Raw genomic sequence first — 7,736 nt, forward strand, 5'->3', positions numbered from 1 at the left:
TCTCTTCTCATGTATAGACATATGCAGTTCAATTTTAATTCTCTACACAAATTTATTTCCTCCGTGCACTTTACTTTGTTCATTTTTGACTTTCTTTGAGAATTAATAAATCTCACGTGCATATATGTCATAGTACTGAATATTTATTCTCTTCTCATGTATACACGTGTGCACCTCTATTTTAATTCTCCGACACATATTTATTTCCTCCATGCACTTTTACTTGTTCACTTTTGACTTTTCACGTTATTTAAGAATTAATAAATGAAGTACTCCTTCCGTCTCATATTACTTGATCACATTACTATACTTAACTTTTCACGTTCTTCAAGAATTAATAAAAATGAAGTACTCCCTTCGTCCATATTACTAGGCTACATTACTAAAAATATATGTCTATTTTTTTATTCTATATTTATCTTCTTTTCTATTTCTATTATCCCCATTTTCCTCTTTGTCAATACTTTAAACGTGAAGAGAGGACGAACAATAGCAATGCAAATTTGTACCAAAAGTTATTTTAATGCTCCTCCACATAACTTGTTCACTTTTGACTTTGCACGTTCTTTGAAAATTAATAAATAAAGTATATATTTTATCATAATATTCATATTTATTGGTATATTGTATCAATAGCCTCAGAAAATGATTTGAAAATGAATAATTAATGTGAAGGGTAAAATAAGAAGAAGAATTTTTTTTCCTTGATATGTTAAAGTGGACAAGTAAAAGTAAAGGGAGGGAGTGACATTTATTCCCGTTTTTCTTCATTGTCAATACTTTACTTATTTACTCTCTTTTGCAGTCTTTGATTATTGTTTCTTTACATTTATAAAATGTATTACTTTATATTTTCGTTTCAGAATTAAAATTTAGTGATTAATGATATAACATATATCTTTCTAATTTTGATTTCTTTGTAACAATTAATATAAAAAATTATAATATATTTTATAATTAATTTAATAAAAATATTTTAATCCAATATATACACTAAAATGGTTCTTATGTTTGATCTGAACAGTTACTTAATTAAAATGGATATCAGCCTGTCGGTATACATATAAAATATTAAAGAATTTAAAAGAAAAAATTTAGAATCAAAATATTAATTTTCCCTCATATTCTTACTAATCTTCTTTTACATCAATGAACAACTTTCATTGTCATGATAATAATAAAAAAAAAAAAGTCTGACTCTTTCCATCTCAAAAACTTTTAATTACAACTAAAGTGATGGTACATAAAATACATTTTGTATATATAATAACAATTAGAATGTTTTTAAAAGTTATTTTCAAAATACAAACCTTAAAGACTGGCTAATTAAAGTGAATAGATATGTTTGGCCCGTGCATCGCACGGGCATGTATTGCTAGTTTATACTAAAATAGTGGGATAAAATAATCCTGAGATTAAATAATAATCATTACCAAATAATCATTACCAAACACAGGATAAAATACCTCATAGGATATCCCTAGATTATTATCCTTATCCCACCAACTAAATGACCCCTAATGTATTGTGCTATGTGCGAGAGGCGTAAATTTGAGCTTCATAGGTGGCGACTTAATTGTAGTTAAAGCTCATCAAATGAGTAATAACTGAAATTGAGCTTGCATTTGTGCTAATTTGAAAGGATTTACTATTAGTTGTAACTGAAATTATGTTGACAAAACTACATAATTATTGGAGTCATATGGTTGTAACTGGTTATTTACCATCTTATCGAAGTTACCAATACTTGATTGCAGTATAAAAAATAATTTGTAACTCGTTTTTAATTTAATAGTGCAAAAAAAATTAATCACGTTGTTAATTAGCGTATAGTGTAAGTAACCCTACTTGGAAGGTGTTTTAATTTGAGCTGTCCCCCACTTCGTTCTTTTTTTCTTTCCTGTGGGGATACTAGTCGGTATGCGTGCCCTCATCTAAATAATAAATTTTGAAAACTGATTAAAATTAGGCAAGGTGATGGAGCTTGTTAACGTGGGATTCAAGGAATGTTATTCTTCTTAGCTAAACAAACATTCTAATCCTGAATTGCAAGGAAACTCGCAAGAAGGATAACTTAATAGGATAATTTCAATAATATACGATTCAACATAAAATATTATATTCATGTAGTCAACATTTTTTTGTAACAGTGTTTATACACACGATATATAACATTATACACTTATTGTAGATAATGTATTATATAAAAGTGTATAATAATGTATAAAAGGACCATTTTGGCTAATATTAGAAATATGGGTTATTTCGGATAAATATTTTCTCCAAATAGACATAGGGTCAGGGGCGGATCGATCCTTTATGCACCCCCTCGATTAATTTTATATACTTATGTTGTAATTTGCTTAAACTAGGTTGAATAGATGGTCCTGCCACCTCCAGTCGTAAATTAGACAAAGGTGTCATGGCCGGTAGACACAAGTTTGAATCTATCTTGAACATTTTTCGACTCCTGTTTTTCTTTGCGCTTTTTACTTCCTTTGTACCAGTAATTCCCTTTTCGGTCCTCTCAATTTTCTATTTATTTTTTTATTATTTATATTGTCTTTCCTCCTTTCTATTATTTTATCTGTGATCTCTAGCGAGAACACACAAATAGTGACTTTAACATCCCTTAAATTAAGCATTTCTCTTAATCTCAAATCTGTAAGTATTTAAATCAAAAAACTTGGGTCTCAATGGGAATTTTGGATTGAGATTAAAATTTAATTTTTTTTTTGTAATTTCTTTTGTTTATTACTCCCTCCGTCCGTGTTTACTTGTCTATATTTGACTTGGGACACTCTTAATAAACAATAAATAAAATGAGAAATGAATTGGAGTACTTAATAATAAGGGTAAAATAGGTATAAAATGGTAAATTATGTCTTTATTTTTCAAACTATATGACTTACAAGTAAAAGTGGACATATATTTTTAGTATAATGGACAAATAAAAATGGACGGAGGGAGTATATTTTAAAAATTTATGCTATTCTATAATTGAAAAATTCAATTTAAATCACTTTACTACTTAAATTGTGATGGAAATTTCATAAGCACTAGAAAAAACATGAAATTTATGATTTATTTTTGAGAACTTGTAGTTTATCTAATTTTACATTTACTTATGAGGTGTATTTATCTATTGAAGAATTTTTTTAATTATTTTTCTTATTTTGATTGGTGTAATTCCCTTATTGAAGATTTTATTTTACTTGAGCAAATTCATTTTTTAATATACATAAGAGATGCAAGTCCCTTGATGAAAATGTTGATTTTACTTCTGTTGTTAATGAGTGTGATTCCTTGTTTAAGATGCTAATTGTGTTCGTTTCTTGATTTTTGAGATGTAATTTTCATATTTGCAAATAAAAAAAAGTTTATTAAGTTGACTCGAATAAACTAAAAAGAGATGGACCCGACCCAAATACTCATTCGTAACAAGATATATATTGAAGAAAATTGTAACACTCGCCACCTTCAAATCCTAAATCCGCCTCCGCATAGAGTGTTACTTTCCCTAAATGGGAGTTTAAGTTATATACCTACCCATTAATGTAAGAAGCAGATATATTGTTAGATGACTTTAACTGTTATAACAAGTTATGTTCAAAAAGAGTTTCCAAATAATACTTCTAAGGTCTTGAAATAAAAATATCATGGGTGTCGATATGCCGAGAAAAATATTATATGACCCTTTTGAAACCTTAGGAAGAAAACAAAAGGGTGCAACAAAATTCTCGTCTTTTTGTTTAATGTTAACTAGACACAGATGTCCCAGTGCGGAGGTGTGAGAGGTTGGCCATGGATGGTTTCAGGCGAGATAGGGGTAGGCCGAAAAAGTATTGGGGAGAGGTAATTAGACACGACATGGCGCAATTACAGCTTACCGAGGACATGACCTTAGATAGGAGGGTTTGGAGGACCCAAATTAGGGTAGAAGGCTAGTAGATAGTATCGTTATCCGTTCTTATTAGTAGTCGCAGTATCGCAATATAATTTCTTGTGCTCCGATTTGTGCTATTATCTGCTATTTCCTGTGTTTTGATTATCCTGTGGCATCTGTGTCGATTGCATTATTTTATTTTATATTATTGCTTTTCCACGTCGCTTTGAATTTTTTAGCCTTATCTGACTTTTTTTTATGCTTTTATGCTTTTCTTGAGCCGAGGGTCTTTCGGAAACAGCCGTCCTACCTTGGTAGGAGTAAGGTCTGCGTACACTCTACCCTCCCCAGACCCCACGATGTGGGATTTCACTGGGTTGTTGCTGTTGTTGTTTGTTTAATGTTAACTACTTGAAATTCATTTGAAAGTGATGGATCTGATAGCCATAATTCATTTAGAGCCAGTTTGGCTTAGCTTATAAGTTGCTGAAAACAGCTTATAATAAGCTGTTTTCAATTATTTTTTTAGTGTTTGGCTGGTCAATTTATAAGTCATTTTGTGCTTAAAATAAGTCTAAAAAAATAATTGGGGTAGCTCAACTTTTTTTTGGGAGGGCTTATAAGCTGCTTTTTTTTAACTAAGCCGGCCCTTAACTCAGCTAAGCCAATAAAGTTGGCCAATGGTTGCCCAAGAATAGCATTGCTAAGCATGTATAGTCCTACAATTGTATCATTTTAACACGTTTATCTATTTTTGTTTTTTATTCAGAGAACATTATGTTCCTGGGAGAATAAGTTATACTCCTTTGGTCCCAACTGACGTGATGTAATTTTCTTTTTAATTTGTTATAAGAAATCTGTATTTAAAAATAATTTAAATTTTTATTTTACTCTTAACGAGATGATTTATAGTCACATAAATTTTTATGGTTTATTTTAGATTATAAAATTAAAATATCTTTTCATATTTTAAAATTTCACACCCAATTAAAATGCATCACACACATTGAGACAGAAATTGATATCGACATTTATCACTAATCAAGTATGATCAATCTCATCCATATAAAAATTAGGAATTCCTCTTGCAACTCGTTTTTCACCTTAAAATGGAAATATTCTAAAGCAATCAAGCATCAGTATATTGATTAACATAGCAATATAAGGCGTCACATTTGAAAAAATATTTTGTCCCTTTCTTTCTTTTCTCCTTTTCCTTCTTTTTTGGCTCAATGCATAGACCGCCCTTTAGACACTCAAATTACAATTTGTTCCAATTGAACACCTGAACACATGATAAAATATTCCTATTAGACACTTTCAGTTCAAATTTTAGATTTTATTTTGGCTCGTATTCTCAAATGCCCATCACATAAATAATCTAACCACCTAAAATATGGCACCTTCTTTAATTATACGAATTAGTCTCAATAAGCCGTAAAATCTCAGGTATGTTCCAATTGAGGATAATAGATATAACTAAAAGAGATCACATATATAGATATAACTAAAAGAGATCACATATTTTAACTAGTTAACTTATCTACGTAATAGACATTTAAGGTCACGCATAAGAAATAGGAAAATAACACTGTATGACAAGTTGAAGAAAATATTCACCCTGATTAGCCCATGTTTATTTTTTTACTCGCTCTAGCCTCTGTTTTTACATGTAGTGTCATCGCCGTCGACAGTGGCTACGCCGTCGACACAGATCTAGGGGTTTCATAAAGCTTGTTGTCGTCATCATTGCCGTCGCAGCTACTGACGACAGTAAAAGTAACCAGATCTAGGGTTTCGTTAAATTTTGTTGTTGTCGCCATTATCATCTTCGGATCTAGGGTTTTGGTAAGTGTTTTTAAATACCTCTTATACACTATTATACATTTTTATACAGTAGAAATGTGTATAAACATCCCTTATACATTATGTATAAACCTCTCTCATGTATAAACACTTCTTGTATAAGTTTGTATAATATTGTATACTAGTCTTATGAATTATTATACACTTTTATACAAGATTTATACATTGTCTACAGTAGGTGTATAAAGATGTATATTGTTGTATAATGTCAAAAAGTGGCTATGCAGGTATAATTTAAAAATATGGCTATGCAAATGTAATTTTGTATGCTGGATTGTACATTACTGAAATTTCCCCATAAGAAATATCAAAATTTGAATCATAAGTGTCTAATTGAAACACTTTATCATGTGTTCAGTTGTTCAATCGGAACAAATCGTAGTTCGAGTGCTTAAATAAAATTTACTTCCCCGTCCCAATTTAAGTGTCTTAGTCTGACTAGGCACAAAGTTTAAGAAATAAAGAGATACTTTTGAATCTTGTGGTCCTAAATTAAATATGTGTATAATATACTAAAATGTCTATATTTTAGAATCTCATGGATATTAACTTGTCATGTACTCCCTCCCTCCGTCCCATAGTACTTATCTGCTTTCTTCTTTACATGCCCTTTAAGAAATCATACATAAAGGTATATTTTTACTACACTAACCTTTTTTTTATATATACATTGAACGCTAATCTATTGATTACTCTAAAAAACGATTTTAATTAGGTCTATATTGATTTTTTAAATGGACAAGTATTTTGCGATGGATATTTATAGTAATATGGAAGACTGTATAGGACAGAGGGAGTAGGAAACTTGAATTGTCAACTTGCTAATGTAGGTGTTTGAAAATGCGATTTCATATCATGAGATGAAATCAGCGTTTGGACATGCGATTTCATGTCATGAGATGAAATCAGCGTTTGGACATGCGATTTCATCTCATAAGATGAAATCCCAAATCACGATTTCAAAATTTTTAAATGTAAAACTTGACTCATAAGTTTATATTTTGTAAAAAAAGACCCATAAGTTAGTAGATATTTTTAACAATGACTCCATCAACCATTTACCAATCTCATTAACTTTACCAAACTTTTTTGATGTGAGAGGATTATATTAAAGAGTAGTTACATTACTATTCATGTTAAATTTTCTTTTTTATTGAACCAAAGTTTGATCAATTGATGTTGTAGCGTATTAATTTTGTTATGAACTATGACTTGCTCATTTGGTAAGGTTGTATAAAAATTGGGAAAATTTTGATAATTTTCATAGCTTACCGGGTTTTTATGTGTATAAAAAAAATACAGCTTAAGAAATCTAAATTTCATGTCCAAACGGTCCTAGATATTAAAAGGGACACTATTTTTTTGACAGACCAAAAAAAAAAAAAAAAAATTGGGATTTAAGGTATCTATGTATTAAGCCTTCTACTTTTAAATGAAGAAAGTCCACATTTCGATTTAAGGTACATTTTCGTCAAAAAAAGAAGGAAAACTAAACAAGAGCTAAGAAAAAAAAAAAAAAAAAAAAGATAGAGAGTTGGCAACTGGCAATTCTACAAATATATAATTTGATCTATCTTTAAGTTAAATTTAGAGAGTTTTAATTCTTCTCTAATCACAAGTTTAACATTTTCCAAATCCCATGGTTCCGATTTCTCCATTTTCCGTTGACTGACGTTCCGCGTAATAATTCCATTGGAAATTATCTGTTATTCCTAAATTCATTTTAGAATTTAGATGATTTATGTTTGGTCAAAATTTAGATGCATCAATGTCGTTAGTAAGATTATTATACTTATTATATATGCTGGTCAAAATTTGAATATTTCTTTAATTTAATATGTTTTTTTTTTGTTTTATTTATTTCAGTAAACATTTAACGAGTTTAACATTTTTCCGATGCTCAGAATTTGGACTTCTTGATTTTCCGGTGACTGACGTTCTGCCACGTGTCATCCTTTTTTTTTTTTCTTCCGGTAATGTTTTT

The sequence above is a fragment of the Lycium barbarum genome, chromosome 7 (assembly GCF_019175385.1).
Source record: "Lycium barbarum isolate Lr01 chromosome 7, ASM1917538v2, whole genome shotgun sequence".
NCBI classification, from domain to species: domain Eukaryota; kingdom Viridiplantae; phylum Streptophyta; class Magnoliopsida; order Solanales; family Solanaceae; genus Lycium; species Lycium barbarum.